Here is a 24,730-nt window from a genome sequence, read left to right as displayed (position 1 = left end):
TTGGAATATTGCATCCAGTTCTGGTCACCATGGTACAGAAAAGTTGCTGAGGCCCTAGAAAGAGTGCAGAGAAGAGCAACAAAGAGGATTAAGGGCAGGGGTGAAATCTAAATTTTTTTGCTACTGGTTCTGTGGGCGTGGCTTAATTAGTGGGCGTGGCTTGGTGGTAAGGTGACTGGGTGGGCGTGGCCAAGTCAATGTCACTTCTTTGCCCTTTTTTAACCTACAAAACACAACACAACACAACTGACTCACCCACAATGTAAAAGCAGCTGTGCTAGACCCAAAATGGCCCCTGCAACAAGCAGGAACCTCACACAACCCCCAAAAGCCCGAAAAATCAACTTTCACACTTTACACACACAAAATTCCATATACAGCTTTGTGAGATTTTGTGTGTTTGTGTAGTTAGAGTGAAACACTACAGAAATACACCAAATCTCAGAAAGCTGCACAAATATTATTTTATTTTAATTTATTTTAATTTTTATATAAAAGCAGCTAAATTTAAAACTTCCTAAACTTTAAATGGCTAGGTCTAAAAAAAGAACAACTAAAAAAACCCCAATTTAACTATTTTTTTAAAGCTCCCAAAGGGGAAAAAAACTTACCCAATAGAACAGGGGTCTCCAACCTTGGCAACTTTAAGACTTGTGGACTTCAACTCCCAGAATTCCTCAGCCAGCTTTGCTGGGAGTTGAAGTCCACAAGTCTTAAACTTGCCAAGGTTGGAGACCCCTGCAAGGCAGGCAGGAAGGCAGATAGAGCTGCTCACTGATGAGCTTGATTGCAGGCAGGGAGATTCAGGTGCTTGCTGATGCAATGGATTGCAGGGATTACAGCAAGCAAAGCAAGGCAGGCGTTGTGACCAGCAGCTAAGGTAAGCAAGCTGGAGGCTGGGGATGGGGGGGGGAAGGAGGGATTTTTGCTACCGGTTAGCAGGCAACTCAGCTTGGATCGTCAGAGCCATTTAAAAGAAAAAAAGGCTCTGATGATTGCGCGGCTCAGCTGGGCATGGGGGGCGGGGGCAGGGATTTTTGCTACCGGTTCTCCGAACTGCCCGCCGCCATCGCTACCTACTCGCCCGAGTTGGTCCGAACCGGGAACATTTCACTCCTGATTAAGGGGTCCAGAGGCTAAACTCTATGATGAATGGTTAAGTGGATTAGGTACGTTTAACTTAACAAAGAGAAGGCTTATGAGTGACATAATAGCCATCTTCCAATACTTGAAGGGCTGTCACAGGGAAGAAAGAGTCAATTATTCTCCAAAGCACCTGAGGGCAGGATAAGAAGCAATGGATGGAAGCTATTTGAAACTGGAAGCTAGAGGAAAATACAAACTGGAACTAAGCGGAAATTTTCTGTGATGAAAACTTAGAGTCTTTACTTATCAATTGTAAACCATTTTACTGTTCATGAATTCTCCTCATTTCTACTAATTGCTGTTTATGTCCCTCCACAAGCCTGTGTAAACAAGACATTACGAACTCTAGCTGACCAGATTATGGAGGCTGAAGCCAAATACCCCGATTCACTGGCCATTATTTTGTGAGATCTAAACAAAGCAAACTTAAGGAAAGAGCTACCAAAATACTTTCAGCATGTCAATTGTCCCACTAGAGGCAAGAATACTTTAGACCATTGCTACACAACACTAAAAGATGCTAATTGGTCTTTACCACAAGCAGCTGTGGGACACTGATCATTGCATGATTCACCTTGTACCTGCTTACAGGCCAAGACTTAAAACCACAAAACCAACAATTAAATCAGTGAGGACCTGGACTGAGGAGGCAAACCTAAAGCTACAGGCCTGCCTTGACTGCACTGATTGGAATGTTTTCTAAAGTACCTCTGCAGACTTAGATGAACTCACAGATACTGTAACATCATATGTCAGCTTCAGTGGTGGGTTCCTCCTGGTTCGGCCCGGTTCCGCCGAGCCGTAGCTGTGACGATATGATGTCAACAAACCGGTTCTGCACCCCTGTCCCCCCTGCATTATTCTTACCTTTTATTTGGCCCCACCCCCAATCTATTGCTGCTTCCTGAGTCCCAGCTGATTGGCTAGAGGGAAAAAAACTGTTTAAACTCTTGCCGTGGGGCTTCAAAAAGACGCCCTACAGCTGATCACTGTTAAAAGAAAACAAATGAGTAGACCGGTGCCTGCAAAAATAAATGGGTAGACCAGTGCCTCCAAAAAACAAATGAGTAGACCGGTGCCTGCAAAAATAAATGGGTAGACCAGTGCCTCCAAAAACAAATGAGTAGATCGGTACAGCTCTGCAAGCAGTTAAAAGCCTGGTAGACCAGTACCTCTGCTAAATCCTAAAGAATTGTCACATGACCATCAAGCTATGCCCACAAAATAAGCCACACCCACAGAACCAGTAGTAAAAATTTTTAGAACCCATCCCTGGTCAGCTTCTATGAAGACCTATGTGTACCAACCAGGAACTTGCGAATATACAGTAATAACAAACTTTGGTTCACAGCTAAACTTAAGCAGCTACGTCGTTCCAAAGAGGAAGCCTACAGAAAAGGTGATAAGCTGTACAATCAGGCCAGAAATGTATTAACAAGGGAAGTCAGAGCAGCAAAAAGAACTTACTCTGAAAAGCTAAAGAATCAGTTCTCAACAAATGAACCAGCAAACATGTGGAAAACTCTTAAAAATATCACCGGTTATGGCAAACCTACTTCCCAGGCTGAAGGAAATCAACAACTGGCAGATGACCTGAACATGTTTTACTGCAGGTTTGAAAGGAAACGACAGCCACCTATCTCCATAACCCCCATCTCAGACACACCAACAACAGCCAAACCTTCTACAGCTGATCCCATCCCATTGGGTTCACAACCCCTAGTGATCACAGAAAAGGAAGTGCAAGACCTATTTCACAGACAAAGCCAGGAAAAGCTCCAGGCCCAGACAAGATAACTCCTTAAAAGTCTGTGCTGACCAATTAGCCCACATCTTCACTCGTATCTTCAATAAATCACTAGAGATGTGCTATGTTCCTTCTTGCTTCAAACACTCTACTATCCCAGTGCCGAAGAAGCCCACCATCAAGGAACTGAACAACTACAGACCAGTTGCTCTAACATCTGTAGTTATGAAAAGGCTAGTGCTGTCTCACTTGAAAACCATCATGGATCCTCTGTTAGACCCCTTGCAATTTGCACACCGAGCAAATAGATCAACAGATGATGCTGTTAATGTGGCTCTGCACTACATCCTACAACATCTTGAATCTCTAAAGACCTATGCAAAGGTCCTCTTTGTAGACTTTAATTCAGCCTTCAACACCATCATTCCAGACATTCTTCTAACTAAGCTAAACCAGCTAGCGGTACCCGAACACACTTGTAAATGGATCATAAGCTTCCTAACAGTCAGGAAGCAGCAGGTGAAGCTAAGCAGAATCACATCAGATACCTGTACAATTAGCACAGGGGACCCACAAGGCTGTGTGCTCTCTCCACTTCTCTTCTCTCTATATACCAATGATTGTATCTCAAACGATCCATCTGCTAAACTACTGAAATTTGAAGATGACACAACAGTGATCGGTCTCATTCAAGACAATGATGAATCTGCATACAGATGGGAGGTTGAACAACTAGCCTCATGGTGCAACCAGAACAATCTGGAACTGAGCACACTCAAAACCGTAGAAATGGTGGACTTTAGGAGAAACCCTCCCATACTACCACCTCTTACAATACTAGACAACACAGTATCAACAGTAGAGACCTTCAAATTTCTAGGTTCTACATATCTCAAGACCTAAAATGGATACCTAACATCAAAAACGACATTAAAAAAATACAACAAAGAATGTTCTTTCTGTGCCAACTCAGAAAGCTCAAACTGCCCAAGGAGTTGCTGATACAGTTCTACAGAGGAATTATTGAGTCTGTCATCTGCACCTCTATAACTGTCTGGTTCGGTTCTGCAACCCAACCAGACAGACACAGACTTCAGAGGATAATTAGAACTGCAGAAAAAACAATTGCTACCAACCAGGTCCCCAATCATTGAGGACCTGTATACTGCACGAGTCAAAAAGACGGCTGTGAAAATATTTACAGACCCCTTGCATCCTGGACATAAACTGTTTCAACTCCTACCCTCAAAACGACTCTATAGAGCACTGCACACCAGAACTAGACACAAGAACAGTTTTTTCCCAAATGCCATCACTCTGCTAAACAAATAATTCCCTCAACACTGTCAAACTAGTTACTAAGTCTGCATTACTATTAATCTTCTCATCATTCCTATCACCCATCTCCTCCCACTTTTGACTGTATGACTGTAACCTTGTTGCTGGTATCCTTACGATTTATATTGACTGTTTCATAATATGATTTGATTGCTTATTTGTACCCTATGACTATCATTAAGTGTTATACCTTATGATCTTGACAAATGTATCTTTTATTAAATGTACACTGAGAGCATATGCACCAAGGTAAATTCCTTGTATGTCCAATCACACTTGGCCAGTAAAGAATTCTATTCTATTCTATTTCCTGATAGTGAGAGCACTTAGTCAATGGAACAGCTTGCCTCCAGAGCTGTGGATGCTCCATCACTAGAGATTTTCAAGAAAAGACTGAACAACCATTTGTTGGAGGGAATAAGGACCCCTGCTCTGGGCAGAGGGTTGGATTAGAAGACCTTCAATGTCCCTTTTAGCCCTATGATTCTATGATTGATAAGTTATAGGAAGACTGTCAAAAGACTGTCAAATTTTCATATCTTTCTGAAAATTAAATTTCCATTCTTTAAAGATATTCAGACTGAACACATGTCTTAGAAAATTCTTTTGGTGCATTTTGGGAATCTTGAAAGTGGCATGAAAATAGGAAACCCCTTGGAGGAAAACTGCTTTTATTCTTATTCTTAAAGCCTCACAGAACCCCTGAAAAAATAGCTGGATAGATCAAGATATATGTTTCTTGATCTATATGACAGTATATGTTTCTTCAGTTCATATACTCTAGTTGCAAATCAATAATCTTGTTCAAGAAAAAGGAAGTTCTTGTTAATACAAATGAAGCAAGTTTTAAGGAGAATTATTTCTGTTAAAAAACTAAAATGGATTGAAGTTTATAATGTCTTGGAGACATTACAATATCTCAAATATAAAAGAAGTTTAGTTCTCTCCTTAATCAAACAAGTCAATTGAGCTCTAGTATTTCTGCAAACTCAGCCATCTTCAAAATCCTTTTCTCCATTATTGGTGTTTCCATAGTCTTTCATCTCTGTGCATATAATAGCTTCACTGCAGCTGTCATATATAAAACCAATTGTCCATGAGCCTATTCTAGTTGACAGTCCATAAGTCTTAATAAGAAAAGTTCTGGTTTCATCTGAAAGTTAATTTTAGAACTCTCTGCATCACCATATGTATTTGTATCCAGGATCTTTTCACTTTTGCAGAAGTCTACCATTCGTGATAAAATGCCCCTTCATGTGTTTAAAAAAATTTCAACAATGATTATGCCCTTTATACATCTTAGACAATTTCTAAGGTGTCATATACCAATTTAGAAGTTTTCAAATTATAAGACAATTTGAATCTCTTGTACATTCTAAAACAGTTATTTATTATGATTTTGTTGTAGCTTTTTTCAAAATTGGTAACCTTTTGCTATAATAATTTTATATTTCTTATAAATTTTTTTCAGATTAGTTTTCATTTAAAAATATCATTTGGTTATTTTATTTAATACTAAAACAGTTAATTATTTGTGAAGTCATTGGGAAGTGAGACAGCTCCAATCCAATTAACCATGGATAGTTGGATACTCTTTTCAGGATATGCTAAGAAAATATTACCATCATCAGCATACAGTACAAGCTTTTAAATTGTGAATTATATTTACTTATCCTGATTATCCTGATTTTTTTTTCATTCAGTAAAAAATAAGCAAAACAATATGCAGGTGAAATGCAACAAAAGGCCAACATCTGTAAAAGCTACTGTCTGAATTGTACACTAAGCATGGTAAATTGTTTTTTCAAATATAAAAGTTAAAGAGGCAATTTAATTCAGCGAAGATAATATGAAAAGGATGGCACTTAATGGGAGGAGGGGGAGGGGGAGAGGGAGGAGGAGGAAGAAGAATTATTTCTTGGTGGTGATTATGATAGTATTTTATGTGAATCCTTTAGCCCAAAAGAGTGCAAAACTTTCCACTCAAAATGAGATGATTTTGTACCAGCAGCTCCAAAATTATTTATAGCCCAATTACAGAAACAAATGCTAATTTTGCCAAGTTTGAGAAAATAGTATTAAAATTTCTTACAGGCTTCTTCCAAGCCTCACTATTGTCCAAGGTAGTCTTTTGTTTTGAAGCTGGACCATTGATGATGAAGGAAGAGTTTGTTTGCCTATGCTTAACTACTTGTTGAAGTTAACATTCTTTCCAGTTGGGTTTGCACATTTTGTATTTATTGAGAACTTTCATTTGAGCTGGATAAGGTCCATTTTAAGGAAACTTTCATCAAAGTTCTTTCATCAAAGCTCGAGAGACTCTAGCAGTGGATCTTGGCTATAGAACACCATCATAATTTAGGAAAAGTGCGTTAGGGAAATGTTAGAGAAAAAAATCCTAAGGAAAACTGAATTTCAACTGAATATCAGCTAGTTTAACCTTCATGTTTTACCTGTGCTCAGATGTCAGTAAACATTTTCCCGGCATATCTGAATATTCTACTATGTGCTTTCTTAAATGAAAGAGATAATAATGCCACTTGTAACAAATGCCCTGGAACCATTTGGGAACATTTGCTCACCTTTCCCTAAATTATGATTTTTACATAATAAAATGTATATTAGTACATTGTGGGGAAAATAATTGCATCCATTATTCAAAAAGGAGATATATGGTCTGGGACAATATGAATAATCAATTCAGACAATCCCTTTGATAGATTTGAGAGCCATTTTGGTCTAGTAGTTAAGGCTGTCAGAGTTCCAAGTAATACCCCCAACCAAAGAAGACTCCGAGGCAGGCAGTTCCTCAAAGTTCCATTTTATTAGAGATGCCATATTGGCACATCTGGGAAAAACCTGAATCTGAAAACTCCTGGGTTTTCCCCACTCAAAGGAAAGTCGAAGTCCCTTCCCCTGCACCCACATGTCCATCACATGGTCGAACCAATCCACCATCCCAACTGGAGATGCCTCCCAGTCACGCCACTCTAGGTGCAGGCTGAATGTCCTTGACTTTCAGAGAAAATATGTTGTTATGGCTAAATACCTCTACCAACTCCATACATCCCAGTTTCCCACATCACTAAGTATGGCAGCCCTGAAGATCCAAAAGAAAAGATGGCCTCCAGAGCTGACAAAGGTATCAGGCTAGAAACTGGGAGATTGTGATTTCTAGTTCCATTTTAGGCATAAAACCAGTTGGTGACTTTGGGCCAGTCATTTTCTGTCAGCCCATCTCACCTCACAGAGTTGTTGTTGTGGAGAAAATAGGAAGGGGAAGGAATGTTACTGCATTTAGTTCATGTTTAGTTTATGTTCGCTGCTTTAAGTTGTTTTTAAAAATAATAAAGATGGGAAATAAATAAAGTATATCAACTATTATGTAACAGTTCTAATTTCTTTCCTTTACTTCAGTACTTTTAATATAGGAACTTTGAAGCTAAACTAAACGCAGTTGAAAAGGGAACAGAATCTAAGTTGTAGTTTAAGCACAGGATTTGCTACATTTTATTCTTGTTAAATTATGGCTTGACTACATTTTTGCATTTAATTTCAATTTCAAATTTCAAAACTTTATTATCAGTGCACAACATATGTACAATGAGATTGGTTGAGCTCCTTCAGTGCACCCCCCATCACAATACAGCTCACAGTGAAGAAAGAAAATCCCTAACCCAATAAATCATATTAACAAACACCCAGTCCTATTGCACCAGTGTGAACATGTTACACGTTATACCATCCCTGCAAGTCCATCATACTACATAGTTATGATATTTCGTATTCAGGAGTCTGACAGCCCACGGATAAAAACTATTCTTCAGCCTGTTTGTGTGGCTGGCTATGCTTCTATATCTCCTTCCTGATGGTAGGAGGGTAAAGAACTGGTGACAGGGTGTGACTTATCCCTGAGAATTTTCCTCACTCTTCTAAGGCAGTGAGCCCTAGTGATCTCATCTAGTGGACAGCCCACAATGTTTTGTGCTGTGCTCACCATCCTCTGTAATGTTTTTTTTATCTGCAGCTATCAAACTGGCATGCCATACCATGATGCAATAACTGATGGCACTTTCTATTGTGGATTAGTAAAAGGAGGTCATCAGTTGTTGTTCCACTCTGTTTTTATGCAAGACCCTAAGGAAGTGGAGTCTCTGTTGGGCCTTCCTGGCCACCTGGATCCTGTTGTTTTTCCAGGTGAGGTCTTTGCTGAGATGGACTCCCAGGAATTTAAAGGAGGAAACTCTCTCTACACAGCCCCCCTCGATGTAAAGTGGGGCAGGTTCCTCTCTCTTCCTCCAGAAGTCCAACACCATCTCCTTGGTCTTGCTGATGTTCAGGTATAGGTTGTTTTTTAAGCACCATGAGGATAGATTTTGAATCTCCCTCCTGTATACTGTTTCATCTCTATCTGTAAAACCCTATTTAGTGGGTTTGTTGAAAATTTCGCTTGATGCTTGTAGCACAACTCTCCATTTTCCATTTAAATATAGCAGCATATTCTTTGATACTAGCTTTCATTTCCCTATTTCCTAGTTTAGATCGACATCTAGAACAGACGCAGCTTGGGACAATAACCTAGCCTCTGATTTTCTGTAATGTGCCATCTACATGAATCACAGTTAGCCCACTAATCATTTATAACATCAGGGTTTTTTTGGCTTATGTTTTAGCAGTCTATTTTTCCCCCCATTTTCTCTTTTGTGCAGCATATTTTTACTAAATTAATAACTACAGAAAATGCTTAATCTTGCTGTGCAATGCTTGAAGAACAATACAATCATTTAGCAATCAATATGAAATGTCAATGACACATGTGTACCCTACTGTATCATACATAAAGAACAGAAAATAGATGCACTATAATTTATTCTTCTAAACTTCATTGATCAGGCACATTTCTTCTATATTACATTCCATTCATTTCACAAAATATAGAAGATTTCTCCTGAACTCAATGAATGAAATTCACAGTGAATTCCTGAGAGTGCCTCCCTTAGTTGTGGATCATCCACAAACTCCTTCACAAAAAAGTTGTGGATGCTCCATCACTGATAAAAATAATTATTTTTGAAGGGAGATTTAAAAGTGTCCATCAATATCTTACAGCTATATATTTTAACAATTATAGTCCATCGTCCATGCTCAACCAAATCATGAAATATTCATTAAAATTGGAGGCAATTCAACATATCTATTTATCACTAAGAGCAATTAGCTTCATTTCAAATGAATGCAAGACTATGTGCTAATTATATCATGTTAATTCCTCCCAGACCTTGGAAATTGCTTCTTCATCAGATGCATCACTTCAGTAGAAAGCCTACTTCAATCTTCCAACAGAGGAAGAGGCTATGCTATAGTCCTTAGTCTTTCCTAAGGATTCAGAGTTTAACGGAAGCTGTCCGTTCTTGCTGTGTAATTGTGTAATTTTTATGATCTCAGTCTAGGCCAGGACTCTCTGTAGAATAAAAAAAGATTTCTCTCTCTCGGAAAATATAACCACCACATTCACCACTGGTTTATACAAACAGAATATTTCAAGTTTATACTTCCAAAGTAGATATTAATGGTTTATATCAATTTAATAAAATTTTAACTTCTTGTCCAAAGGAATTGCCTACTTAGGAGTCTCAACTATTTTTTCTCAAGCCTTAACACCAGAGGAATTTCAGAATAGCATCAGAATGAAACAGCCCAATAAAAGGTTGCATAATTTAAATAAACTGACAAGAAGTACTCTTAAGTAAACTAAATGGCATATCTTACAAAGGTTAAAAAATAATGCATCATAACTAAACTGGTCAAAATTAATAATACCAGAACTCTAAATTACTTAAATAACAGAATTAGCAACAATTTTAAAATCGGGATTGTCTATAATGAAAGTTTTTGGTGTGCAAAAGGATCAGTGTTTATTATCTATTATATCTGCAACCCTAGGTTTTCTGCCTCTCATGTAGCACTAAGAATCTTTTTTCATTTGTGTCCACATTAGAGTTTTATCAGAACAGATGTATTAGTTCAGAATGCTACTGACATAACATACTGCCATAAGCAACAAAGTCAAATATACACTCTCAAACCACAATTTATGCATTTATTACTGAGAATCAGTAGTATGAAACTTGACTTCTTATAATGTATCGGTTAATCAAGTAGGGGACCAACATATGTGAAATGGCAGTAAGAATGGATGTTTCTGGCTGATCTACAAAGCCATTTGCACATAGCAAAATCATATATTCTGTATCCCATGGTTCCCTAATATTTCCAGATTTCCAATTATTGCAAGAGACAAGTTCTAAAACTAAATTAAAAAGAACAGGTGAAAGAGGACATTCTTGGCAAGTACCATGGTATATATAACAATTTTATTTCATTTTTATGAACATTCTTGTTATTTTTTTATTGAATTTCTAGTGGAAATTGCCTTGAGCCTTTCTGATTTGGCAGCCATTAAGTAAAAATTTTTTTTTATGAAAACAACAAAAACTTTATCAAAAACAAGAGTGCAGCACTGATAATTACACATGGTTCATCAATTAAATATATTCTTTCAGACTACATAACTTTGGGGAAAATCCATAATACATCAGCAGCTTCTTCAAAAATATAATAGTAATTAGTAGTAACAACAACAATTATATATATATATATATATATATATGTATGTATGTATGTATGTATGTATGTATGTATGTATGTATGTATGGTAACTGGCCTAATGTCACCCAGTTGGCTTTCATACCTAAGGCAGGACTTAAACTCATGGTCTCCTTTTTTCTAGCCTGCTGCCTTAGCAATTAATTTAATTTAATAATTTAATTTAATATTTGAATTTATATACCGCCCTTCTCCCGAAGGACTCAGGGCGGTGAACAGCCAGAAGTAAAAAACATCAAATACAAAATTTAAAAACAATTTAAAAATAAATTAAACATTTTGGCCCGACAGTTAAAATCCCTGATTAAAAATCCAAATTAAAATACACAATTGGAGAGATTAGGCCAGCCCGATTTGATGAAATAAAAATGTTTTGAGGGCCCGACGGAAAGTACATAAGTCCGGAATCGTCCGTATCTCCGGGGGGAGCTCGTTCCAGAGGGCAGGTGCTCCCACAGAGAAAGCTCTCCCCCTGGGGGCCACCAGTCAGCATTGTTTGGCCGACGGCACCCGGAAGAGCCCCTCTCTGTGGGAGCGTACTGGCCAGTGGGAGGCTCTCGGTGGCAGAAGGCCGTCCCATAAATATCCAGGCCCTAAGCCATGGCGTGCTCTAAAGGTGGTCACCAACACCTTGAATTGCACCCAGAGGACCACTGGGAGCCAGTACATGCAGGAGAAGTGTTACATGGGAGCGCCATGACGCTCCCATAATCACCCGCACGGCCGCATTCTGGACCAGTTGGAGCCTCCGGGTGCTCTTCAAGGGGAGCCTCATGTAGAGAGTATTGCAGTAGTCCAGTAGATCAAACTGGCTCTATATGATTTACTGCTGGAAATATTAACTGAACACAAGTTGAATTAGACTGTTTGGACCGAAAACAAGAAAGCTACTGACTATGTATTACATCCCTGTTGTGATATTGATATATTGTATGAGTCCCACACAATTGGCAGAGGTTTTCTTCAAGTCAAACAAACTACTGAGGAAGAGAAGCTATGCATTGGCTGATTATATAAGACAGCCAAGAACAAGCATTTAAAAATAGGAACTTACAGAATGTACAAGAAATAAAATGTATATATTGAAATGGCATGGAAAAGCATTACATAGATACATTGGTCTATTTCTACAGAAGACAAGGGGAAAGAGGATAAAGATAAAACAAAGCAATGGCTTACAAATGGAACATTAAAAAAAAAAAAGAAACAGAAGGCTTGTTTTTGGCTGCTCAAGAATAAGCTATTCAAATCATTTTACCAGATGATCAAACCAAACCGGTTGTAAAAGTGAGTTGACTGCTAATGAAATTATTTCTTTGGAGAGGTATATCAGTTGTAACTTGGAGACCAGGTCGTAACTTTTTTGACTATTCTGTAATTTTGAATGGTCATTAAGTGATTGGTTGTAAATTGAGGATTATCTGCATAGAAAAGGGGCAGAACTTGCACCATATTAGCAGGACCATGCATGGGATCCTGCGAGCATTTGTGAAGGAAGGAGTGAGTATTCATGTTGGGAAACAACAACAAATTGCCAAATATTAATCCATCTTAGATTTATATATTCTCCTGCAAAATATAAGGAATCCAAAAATATTATTTTAGTGGGCAAGTATTGCAATTTAAAATGGGATTTAAAGTTGTGTTACAGCCTCTAAAAAGGCTGAAAACAGTTATGAAGTAATAGTGGAAAGCCTGTGGTTGAGCCATACAAATTCCCAACCTGCTTTAGTCAAAACTTATTGCAGCCGATATTTGAACAGTCCCTACATGCATTAAATATGTAATTATTAGCGATAATAGTATTGTATAAACCAAAAATGATAGAAAAGTTAAAAAAGAAAAAACTATTTCTGCCAAATAAATTTTCAGCAAGCTTGAAAAACCATGAGGGTGAGGAGGAGGGAAAGAAAAAAGTTAATCACAGTTGGAAAAGTGACTATTGCTCAACATTTTTTTCTTTTTTCTATTTTCCATTCCATTTTTTTCTATCAAGGTCAATTATATAGAACAAAGAAAAGTCTAATTAAAAAGGTAAAGATAAGTAGCCTGAAGTTGGTGGTAAGCAGAAACACAGAACATGGAACATTTGCAATCTTTCAATAAGATTTGAGCAGGAGCTGAAGATAAGATTTTTTTTGGCCTCAGCAGCACTGTGCAAATATCTCTGAACTCCGTCCAAATAATTGAGAATAAAAATACCCTGAAGCTAATAAAATATTGAAACTTTTTCTGATAACCCAAAAATTTGCTATACTAAATGCCTTTCTGTTTGGCTGCATTACCACCCATTGCATAAAATAATTCTAATGCTTATGTATCTGTGTAAACCTAGTTGTAGAACTATGTTGTTTTAATGATAGGTAGTAAACTAGGGCTGATGTTCACTTTAGTTCTGAATTCACGCAATAAAGTAAAACTGTCTTGCATGTTAGCCGGATATGAGTCCCTCTGTGTAAAGTGGGGCCATGGGGTGCAGATGGGTCTGCTGACTACGTACCTGGCTCCCTGCCACGTGGCAGCGACCCTGCCCGAGCTACTCGACGTCATTGCCGGGGTGGCGGTTGATACCCCCAGACTTATCGTCATGGGGGATTTCAACCTTCCATCCGCGGGTGAGGCGTCAGAGGCGGCTCGGGAGTTCATGGCTTCCATGATGGCCATGGACCTGACCCAGTTAGTTCAAGGCCCAACTCACATAGGGGGACACACTCTGGACCTGATTTTTGTCTCTGGTCAGTGGTTGAATGATCTTGGTAGAGGGGACCTAGATATTAAACCCTTGTCATGGACAGATCATTCGCTCCTCCAACTAGACTTTCCTACCGCCGTCCCCCGCCGCAGGGAGACGGAGCCAACTAGATGGTTCCGTCCCAGGCGCCTGATGGAACCCGAAAGGTTCCTGACGGAGCTTGGGCCGTGCCCTGAGACCCTAACACACGACTCGACTGAAGAGCTGGTGGCCGCCTGGGAAAGGGCGGCCGCTGGAGCTTTGGACCGCGTCGTGCCTTTGCGGCCTCTGACCCGATGCCGATCTCAACTGGCTCCTTGGTTCTCTGAGGAGCTGAGAGAGATGAAGCGTCGGAAAAGACGCCTAGAGAGCATTTGGAGGACTAGTCAATCCGATTCCGACCGGACACAGGTGAGGTCTTATATCAAGACCTACCTAGTGGCGATAAAAGCGGCAAAGTCTAACCACTTTTCCGCTCTTATCGCATCTGCAGAGAACCGCCCAGCCGCCTTGTTTAGGGTGACCCACTCCCTCCTCCGGGGGGGAGTGCGAGAAGATCCCTTGCAGGGTCGCGCTGAGGATTTTGTGCAATTCCTGCACGATAAAATCGCTCGGATTCGGGATGGCTTGGACTCCGACTGGATGAGTCCACGGGAGGAGACGAGGGCAGGTCTTGAGAATGTTACCTGGGAGGAGTTTGATCCTGTGACTCCCGAGGATGTGGACAGGGTTCTGGGTAAGATTAGTGCCGCCACGTGTTTATTGGACCCGTGTCCCTCCTGGTTGGTGCTGGCCTCCCGGGAGGTTACACGAGGCTGGCTCCAGGGGATTATAAATGCTTCTCTGAGTGAGGGTGCCTTTCCTGCCGCCTTGAAAGAGGCGGTAGTGAGGCCCCTCCTCAAGAAGCCTTCCCTGGACCCGGCTGAATTAGCCAACTATCGTCCAGTCTCCAACCTTCGTTTTGTGGCGAAGGTTGTTGAGAGCGTGGTGGCACGACAACTTCCCCGGCACCTGGATGAAGCTATCTATCTGGACCCGTACCAGTCGGGCTTCAGGCAGGGGTACAGCACTGAAACGGCATTGGTGGCATTGGTGGATGATCTCTGGAGGGCTCGGGACAGGGGCTGCTCCTCTGTCCTAGTCCTATTAGACCTCTCGGCGGCTTTTGATACCATCGACCATGGTATCATGCTGCAGCGGTTGAGGGGGTTAGGAATAGGGGGCACGGTTTTGCGGTGGTTCTCCTCCTTCCTCTCCGACCGCTCGCAGTTTGTGTTGGCAGGGGGACAGAGGTCGACCTCGAGGCATCTCGCATGGGGAGTGCCGCAAGGGTCGGTCCTCTCGCCTCTCCTGTTCAACATTTATGTGAAGCCGCTGGGTGAGATCATCCGTGGTTTTGGGGTGAAGTGTCATCTGTACGCTGACGATACTCAGCTGTACATCTCCACCCCTGACCACCCCAACGATGCCCTTGACATGATGTCCCGCTGCCTGGAGGCCGTACGGGCCTGGATGGGGAGGAACAGGCTCAGACTCAACCCCTCCAAGACCGAGTGGCTGTGGCTTCCGGCGCCCCGATATAGTCAGCAGGTGCCATCGCTGACTATTGGGGGTGAATCCTTGCCCCCCACAGAGAGGGCTCGCAATCTGGGTGTCCTCCTGGACGCACGGCTGTCTTTAGAAGAGCACATGACGGCCGTGGCCAGGGGGGCCTTTTATCAGGTTCGCCTGATTCGCCAGTTGCAGCCCTTTCTGGATCGGGACGTCTTGCGCACGGTCACTCACGCCCTTGTCACCTCCCGGTTGGACTATTGTAATGCTCTCTACATGGGGCTCCCCTTGAAGAGCACTCGGAGGCTCCAACTGGTCCAGAATGCGGCCGCGCGGGTGGTTATGGGTGCAACCCGTTGCGCCCACGTGACACCCTTCCTGCGCGAGCTGCACTGGCTCCCAGTGGTCTTCCGGGTGCGATTCAAGGTGTTGGTTACCACCTTTAAAGCGCTCCATGGCATAGGACCCGGGTACCTTCGAGACTGACTTCTGCCACCAATAGCCTCCCACCGACCAGTCCGCTCCCACAGAGAGGGTCTCCTCCGGGTGCCATCAGCCAAGTTATGTCGGCTGGCGACACCCAGGGGGAGGGCCTTCTCTGTGGGAGCCCCAGCCCTGTGGAATGAACTGCCCCCCGAAATACGAAAGATTTCCGACCTCCGGGTGTTTCGCTGCGCTCTGAAGACCCTGTTGTTCCGCCAGGCAGGGCTATTAACATAACGTTTTAAATTGGGGTATTTTAAATTTCTGGGATTTTAATTGGAGCCTAATTATTTAATGATTTTAAATTTTAAATTGTTGTCGTGTTTTTTGTGTTTTTAAATAGGCTGTACACCTCCCTGAGTCCTTCGGGAGAAAGGCGGTACAGAAATAAAATTATTTATTTATTTATTTATTTATGTTCATAACCAGAAGCATCTCAGAATTTATTGGATGGGGGAGGGGAGAAATGACCCATATAGCCTCCTTGTGAGGGAACATTTGATAGCAGTGATGACAATAAATTCAATAGGAGTTGGAAGAGATCCTGCTCAGAAGATCTCTGTGGGGGAAAAGGGCTCAAGTGCAGGACCTGGCTTCAGCTGGGACAACACATATATACTGGACACATTGAATAATGTTAATAAAAGTTGGGTCCAGTTGCCTTGCTGTTGGAGATGTGATTTAAAAATTTTTAAAATGTTCATGTCAAAATGCATTGAGTAAAATTCATTGAGTTTCAAAAAAAGTTGAGTATCAAGGTACCACTGTAATTAATTTATGTGGAGTTACAATACAGGATATATTATACATTTCCTTTTCTTTCTTTCTTCCCATCTGCATTAATTTACTAACTCATTTTACATATGCCATTTGTATCTTTTGTTGTTTAATTAATTGATGCAGTTTTTAAAGTGAAAATATAAACAGTAGCAATCATTTGAATATATATCAGACATAGATGGAATACCACTGATTCTTTGTAATAGGGAAGATAAATAGATATGGTGGCTATATAAATTTGATTAATAAATAAATCTGGATTTTATATTTTTGTATTGTTGCTTTTGTTTGTTGTTATTATTTATATGCTTCTCAGAGCTGTGAGATAAAGGTCTATATAAATGTGATTAATAAATAAATCTATGTTTTGGTTCTTAAATGCTCCTCTCTCTCTCTCTCTCTCTCTCTCTCTCTCTCTCTCTCTCTCTCTCTCCCTCCCTCCCTCCCTCCCTCCCTCCCTCCCTCCCTCCCTCCCTCTCTCTCTCTCTCTCTCTCTCTCTCCCTCTCTCTCTCATAGGCATGAAGCTAGCTGGGTGACCTTGGGCCAGTCACCCTCTCTCAGATATAGGAAGAAAGTAAGGACAAACCTGTTCCAAAAACATTGTAAGGAAAATGTTTTGGGGACTAATCCAGACAATCACCAGAAATTAACACTGACTCAAAAGGCAAATAAATAAATAAAAAGTAATCAACATGAATAATGATTGACAACGATTAAACCAATTTAAAAGTAAGGGGATAAAATAAGTCTTAGCTATCCACCTCAAAAATAATGAAATATAGCCCCAAGTTTTAATACTGACATTGAAAAGAACTCCTTTGTAATGAACTACTGAACAGGATTTCGGATGACAATTACAATTGATGAGCAGGATGATCGTGTAGAAGGGATGCACTAATTTTTTGTGAAAAGAACAACATTTTATTTTTGAGGAGCGTGCTAAAGGCTTTCTGTCCAGAACTTGAAAAAAGAATTACAGTCTGTAGACTTGGGACTTTTCAACATGGTTAAAATCCTTGTAATGCTTTTTTTTTTACTTCTGGCATTTAGACACATTAATGTTTTGATTGACTGAAAGGATGGTTTGATTATGGTTTTTAAATGATTCTAAAAAATCAACTGAAAATATTTAGTTATTATTTTTCAGTATTCTTACCAATTCTTATGAAGGTGGGGGATCTAAATGCTGCCCTAACCAATTTAGGGAAAGGAAGGGATAAAAATGTAATAAATAAATAGATAACAATAAAAGCACATTTGGAAGCAAAGTATTCATCAACACAGATTCACAGAATAAAATTACAGAGTCAGAAGGAACCATTTGGTTAATGAACATAATTCACTTCTCAGTACAAAAAAATAAATTTATGATTTACTTTAGAATCTTCCGAGATATCAAGCATCAGACCATCTATATACTACTGAAATTATCATCTCTGTAACCTTTAACTGGGCAAAACAGTACATCATAGGGAAACAGAGTTTGAACAAAGATATCTCAAAAGGGTTAACTTACAAAAAGCATCCAAAAACTGGGTCCTACGATTTCTGAGGAATTAAAATTTGGCAAATTTGTGGTTCATTTATTTATTTATTTATTTGTTCAACTTGTATGCCACCTTTCTCTGAAGACTCAAGGTGGCTTACAATGCATTTAAAAACCATATATAAAAACATTAAACATTAAAAGATTAAAAACAATTAAAACCCATTCACACCATTCATGGCTGGATCTCGCCAGATCGCAACAGTGAGATCAACGGCCCCAGGCCTGCCGGAAAAGCCAGGTCTTCACCGCTTTTCGGAAGGCCAATAGGATGGGGATGGTCCAGATCTCAGGAGGTAACTGGTTCCAGAGAGCTGGGGCAGCCAAAGAGAAGGCCCTCCCCTGCGGGCCAGCCAGCTGGCATTGTTTAGCTGATGGGACCTGGAGGAGACTAACTCTGTGGGATCTGGGAGCTATGCGGTAGAAGACGGTCTCGAAGATAACCTGGCCCTGAGCCATGTAGGGCTTTAAAGGTAATAACCAACACCTTGAATTGTGACCAGAGACCAATAGGGAGCCAGTGCAGCTCGCGGAGAATTGGTGTAATGTGGGTGTACCTAGTGCACCCACGACAACTTGCGCGACTGCGTTCTGGACCAACTGTAGTCTCCGAACACTCTTCAAGGGTAGTCCCATGTAGAGTGTGTTGCAATAATCTAACCGTGAGGTGACAAGGACATGAGGAGAGCCTCCTGATCCAAGTAGGGTCACAATTGGTGCACTAGGCGAACCTGTGCAAAGGTCCCCCTAGCCACAGCTGACAGATGTTGCTCTAATCTTAGCTGTGAGTCTAGGAGGACACCCAAATTGCGAGCCCGTTCTGAGGGGGACAATTTCTCCCCCACCCAGAACCAAGGATGAACAATCAACATAGTCTTTAGGAGGCAATACCCACAGCCACTCGGTCTTGTCTGGGTTAAGTCTGAGTCTGTTGACTCCCATTCAGACCCTCACGACCTCCAGGCACCGGCACATCACATCCACCATTCATTGCTGCCACGTTGTCACACCACTACCAAGAAGTTCAGTAGACTGGCCGACCTAGTCCTCCAGGTTAGACTGATCCCTCTCCTTCAGCCACTGGAGATCTAATACACTTGTCTCCTCCTAGCCCCGCAAAGGCTCCAAAGCTCCAGAAATTATAGACCAATCCCAACTTTGGTTGTCAAAAGGCAGCAAGAAATCAAAAATTGCTCCTGCTCCCACTGCTTTTTTGCCCTTGGTCAGTCCATTTCTCAGTTTAAGTAAGGGAACAGCTCTGAAACAATGACCCAGTGGGTCACAGGTTGTCTAATCTGGTCTACAGTTCCTTTCGTCCTTTTCTCCCTCTTTGAAGGTAGGGATATTGGCTCTCCTCAATCACCTGGTGCTTCTTTCATGTTTTCTCAAAGAAAAAATAAAAACATAAAGATTTGACTATATTATCTTCCTCAGTCCCCCAGGATAAAATTGATCTCCTCAGGAGATTTAAACTTTTTTTAAAGTCAGTAATAATCTATGACCATGTTTCCAATAGACTTGATCTGGAATATTGCCCCTTCAGTCAGATGAATCACACCTCTTCTTTCTAACTGAGCCAGAACAGGAATTTAATAGTTTTCCCTTTTCCCTCCTTCTCTTTTTTCCATCATGTCTGTGTGAATTTGGCCTAGATCCAATTTGTAAGGAAGAGACTAATGGATTGGTGAGTCTGCTCTCGAAAAGGATCTCCCACTAGGAGAGTTGTAAGAGGATCACCACCAACCTCTAATGCCCAGTATGGATTAAATAGCATTTTGCTTGATTTTTTAACACTGTGCTATAGCGTTAGAAAATCAGAGTGAGGGAGAAATGCAGACAACGAAGACTACAGAAGGCAGCTCAGCTGGATTCTTCCTCTCATAGGGCCATGGGTACCAACTGCTGTGCGGGAAGATGCCATAACATTCATTTGTTTTTAAGTAGTATTTATTGTATTCTGATCTATAATTGTTTGTATAAGCTGTCCCTGCCTGTAAGCTGTTTGGGGAGGATTGTTGCAACCACAATAGTAGAAATAATAATGGAGAGTTATTCATTGTCCCCCCTCCCCCATGACACCTTTTGCTACAGATTCTGTATACGTAGGAATGGGGTGGGGGGGGGTCCTCTTCAATTTTGGCCAGTTTCTCCTTTTTCTAACTCTAATTTGCTTTAATATACTTTATCTTAAATTTGTGATTTAGCAAAAATGTACATATTGTTCTAAGATACATTTTTGTACATGATTTTCCTACTTCATATACGGTATTTTTCGGTGTATAAGACATACTTTTTTACCCCCAAAAAGGAGGTGAAAATCTGGGTGCGTCTTATACGCCGAATGTAGCCCCACCTACCCGCCGGCCCCCACCCTTCGGCCATTTTCGGGCAGTTCCAGGCGGCAGGGATCTGGGTCGGGGCACAGCCTGAGGAACAACCCTCTTCGGGACGGTGGGGGGGGGGAGAATCTGCCCGGCAGCTTTGGGGAACAAGGCGGATGCCACGATTTGCGGCTGGTCACCCCTCTGGCCACCTAGCAGGCAGCTTAGGGAAGGCAATGGCCGCAATGACTTCACTCCCCTGCAATGTAGGAGCTGCTGCCTAAGCCCTCTGTGCCCAGGAGCCGAGCGAGCCGAATGAGAGCTCCTAAAGAAAAACGCCCCTCCTTTCCAGCCACCGCTGCCGCATTCCCCAATGCAATAATCAAAGCTGCGTTTCAGGAGGCGGGCGGCCAGTTCCCCTGCAATGTGAGGAGCTGCTGCCTCTCTGTGCCCAGGAGCCGAGCGAGCTGAACGAGAGCTCCTAAAGAAAAATGCCCCTCCTTTCCAGCCACCGCTGCCCGGATTCCCCAACGCAATAATCAGAGCCACGTTTCAGGCGGCCACTTCCCCTGCAATGTGCAGCGGGGAACTGGGAACCGTTTTGGATTTGGGGAGGGGATTGCAGCACTTCCGCCTGAAAGTGCTTTTCTTCCCATTGCACATTCCCATGGATGGCCATGTGACTGGTGGATGTGGCTAGGTGGCCATGTGTCTGGATGGGCACGGCTAGGCAGTCACGATCCTATTCCCCCTATGAGGATTCCCCCATCCGGACCTTTTGCAATCCCCCAAAGGGTCAAAGAAAACCAGATTCCATACAGCTCTGAACCCTTAAGGCAAACCAAATACAAGTGATCCTTGCTTAATGGCCGGTTGCTCAGCAAGTGTTCTAATTTACGACTGACCTCCCCAGAGCTACTTGATCTGTTTTTGGAGTTTTGACAGCCATACACACACAGACACACACACACACACACACACACACACGCACACACACACACTCATATACTTATGACAACATCCCAGTCATGTGACTGAGGTTTTTTATATTTTTTGCCAGTTTCCAACAATTCCTTCTGGTTTCTGGTTAAAAATGCCCATTGTGGAAAATGGACTTGTTTAATAACCACAGTGTTTGCTTAAATGACCACAACATTCACTTAATGACCATGGTGTTTGCCTAACCCAGGGGTCTGCAACCTTAAATACTCAGAGCCATTTTTCTATTTTCTTTTAAACAGGTATCTCTCTCTCTCTGTCTCTCTCTTTCCTCCCTCCCTCTCTCATCTCTTTCTCCCTCCCTCCCTCTCATCTCCTTTCTCTTTTTCTTTCATTTCTCTCATCTCTTTCTTTCTCTCTCTCTCTCTGTTTCTCATCTCTCCCTCTCTCTCATCTCCTCTCACTCATCCCTCTCTCTTTCTCTCTCTCTGTGTGTCTCTTGTCTTTCTCTATTCCCTCCCCCTATCTCTCTGTCTCTTGTCTCCCCTCCCCCCCCAGGAAGAGGCTTGGTGGGTGTCAGAGGGGCGGCAAGTGCTTCGGGGCTCCTAAGGGGGTTGAGCCTCCCCGCTCACAACATCTTTGCCTGAGGAGTGAGCAGTTAAGCGAGCAAGCCAGTGATCTGTCAGCTGCCTCTAATCTGCAGTTTACTTGTGAGTACTATTGGCCTTTTTCCCTGCCTCTCCCGGCCAATGATGGTCACGAGTAAACTGCAGCTAGGAATCTCAAATATGGCCGGGAATGAATGTTTGTGTATTAGCCACTGGCTGGAGCTACTAAACAGGTGGCCAAACTAAGAGTCTGAAGGACCCCATCCCATCACTGGGAGTCCAGGCAGCTCGGCGATTGTGAGTGGCTGGGCTCCTTGAGAGACGGAGTTTGCAGGTGGCTGATTTACCACTGGCTACAACACAATGTTCATTCTCATCTGTATTTGAGATTCCTAGCTAGAGCTGACTTCGGCAGCTTCTCTCCACTGGAGTGCTTCCTGGACGCGGCTTTCAGCTCTGAGCCCAAAGCAGCAGGAGGCGTGGGCTGTCTTGGTGCTACAGCTTTGGGCTCTTAGCAGTCCATGGAGGACATACTCGAATTGGCCCTGAGACCAGGGCCCCAGGAGGGTGCGGGCGAAGACTTTTATGGCTTTCTTTTTGCCTTGCAGAAGCAGAGATGGGCAGGAGGCCCAAGAGCACACAGCAACCCAGTGCAGTGCTCTCCTGAGGGCTGCCCACTCAACCCCTCCACCTTGCTAGTCTGGCTGGTGATCTCCCGCGTGCTTCCCTCACAGGCAGGCCGGCTTTGGGAAACACACGGGAAGGGCTCCAGTGCCGCAATCTTCCACGTGCTTCTCTCCCTCCCTGTGTGCATCAGTTCACCTGCCGCCAGTATCACCCCTCCGCCAGCTCGCTGTCCCCCACTCACCTGCCAGCCCATGCCCTTCGGCTTTACCTTTGCTAACAGCAGTGAGCAGAAGTACACAGTGGCTAGATTCTGCAAGTAGTGGCGGGGTGGGGCGGGGTGGGCATGGCCAGCCAAATTTCTACTACAGGTTTTCCTGAACCGGTCAGGACCGGCTGAATCCCACCACTGGCCTGAGCCAACCAGGAGAGACATGGGTCTAATGAGCAACTGGCTGTGTTGACAATCATAAGAATCTTGTCTGCTTTCTCAGGTCCAAGAAGTTCAAACTGTTGTCAGATAGCAGAGCAAGACTGTGACCCAGGCATTTCTGCAGGGCTAGGAACAAATTTGAGCAATTTTATCCACAGATACTCTGAAGATTCCTCTGCACAGCCTTGGAATATCCAGGTTCCCCCAGCCCAGAAAGCTGCTAAACAGCAATTCATGGATGCAATAATGGTGGAGAAGTACTGTTGCTTTACCATCTTACTGCCACAAGATAGATCTGTGAAGTTTCCGAAAGATGCCCTAATTAATTCATGAGCCATGAGCCAAACTTCAAAAGAAATACAGTCATTTATTAGGAGCACCATTTTGGCAATATTCGGATGCAGTTAGAACTAATCCCACATAGATTTACGTTCCCCTATGACCCTGTCTCTCCCCTCCTCCCTGGCCATGTCATAAATCACATTCTCCAATTAACCACTTTGGCTGGCTGTGAAACCCAACACCCTCCTACTGATTGCGGTAAGAAAGCATCTGTGGAATGTGGCTTCAGTTAGGGAAATCAATCAGCTCTATCAGTTCTCCCTCCCTCCTGCTCATGGCAACTTGAAAGCTTTGCAAGTTAATAAGACCCTAATAGCAGCTCTCACCTATTATCGGCCCTGCTGGATAAACCAGACAGGAAACATGACTAGATAAGTTAATTCTACATTATTGTAAAGCCACATGATGATACTTCCTGACAGTGAGAGCAATTAATCAGTGGGATTGCTTGCATATGGAAATTTTGGGTGCTCCACCATTGGAGGTTTTCAATAAAAATTGGGCACCTATTTGTCTAAGATGGTATAAGGCTGTGATTGCGAACCTATGGCACATGTGCCCAAAGTGGCACATGGAGCAATGTCGCCTGGCACGTGCAGTGCTGTCTGTTCCTCTTCCATGCATGTACACATGACAATCAGCTGGCCTTTGTGCTTGTGTCACTGCCAGAAACTGGAAGAGCTGGTCTTCCATTTTCTGGCCTGAGCATGTGCGCTGGCCAGCTGATCGGCACATGCACATGCGTGACAGTAATCTAAAGACTTGCTGGCAGTAACCTGAAAAAACCGCAAGTACATTCTCTGGCGCGTGCACACCCCTGGGCAACTCCTATTGCTGGTCTCGGCCCAGACGCACACGAAGTGCTCCCTTTTTGGCACTTGGTGCCACGCGCGCACACGCACACTTCCTTTTCAGCACTCAGTGCCAAAAAGGTTCGCCATCACTGGTATAAGAATTCCTACCTTGGTCAGGGGACTGAACTATCAGACCTCCAAGATCGCTTCCAGCCCTATGACCTGTATGCGTGCCTATCTAGCCTGCTAGCAACTCTTAATGGGCAATTTCAAAGTCCTGGCTCAGCTTTATCAGGGCCCTTACAACAAAATTACAGACTAGTACTCTTTCAAGCAGAAGACACTTAAAAAATATAGGAATGACAGTCTTTCGAATGACAAGAATTCTAGGTATGTAGTTATTTTAATGTGTTGCTTATATTTCTTGCACATAAACAGTCCAGATTTGCTTTACTGGAATTTATTCCCATGAACTTTATATTTTCATTAAAGTGAAAACCATATATAATGTATATAAAGTGTAAACAAATGTATATAGTGTACATAATGTATGTAATGTATATAACGCAGCAAACAAATAATCTCATAGTTAAACCATCACTAGACTTTTTATATAATAGAAATGACACACACACACACACACACACACACACACACACACACAGAGAGAGAGAGAGAGA

At 42.4% G+C, this 24,730-nt stretch overlaps 1 protein-coding gene and 1 long non-coding RNA gene across 51 annotated transcripts in view; one reads left to right on the top strand and one right to left on the bottom strand.

Annotated features, from left to right (window-relative positions):
• The window catches only part of LOC117661861 (uncharacterized), a 64,965-nt gene extending 52,874 nt beyond the window's left edge, over positions 1 to 12,091 (top strand). Inside the window, exon 4 of the long non-coding RNA XR_004590152.2 lies at positions 12,031 to 12,091. This is a non-coding gene — a long non-coding RNA (uncharacterized LOC117661861). The remainder of the gene's footprint in view (positions 1 to 12,030) is intronic.
• ADGRL3 (adhesion G protein-coupled receptor L3) overlaps positions 1 to 24,730 on the bottom strand; it is a 624,693-nt gene that overhangs the window by 327,482 nt on the left and 272,481 nt on the right. The window lies entirely within an intron of this gene.

Source organism: Pantherophis guttatus, chromosome 2 (assembly GCF_059756535.1).
Source record: "Pantherophis guttatus breed Tessera chromosome 2, ASM5975653v1, whole genome shotgun sequence".
NCBI classification, from domain to species: domain Eukaryota; kingdom Metazoa; phylum Chordata; class Lepidosauria; order Squamata; family Colubridae; genus Pantherophis; species Pantherophis guttatus.
Note: the sequence above shows the minus strand (reverse complement) of the source record. Positions and strands in the feature narration are given on the sequence as shown.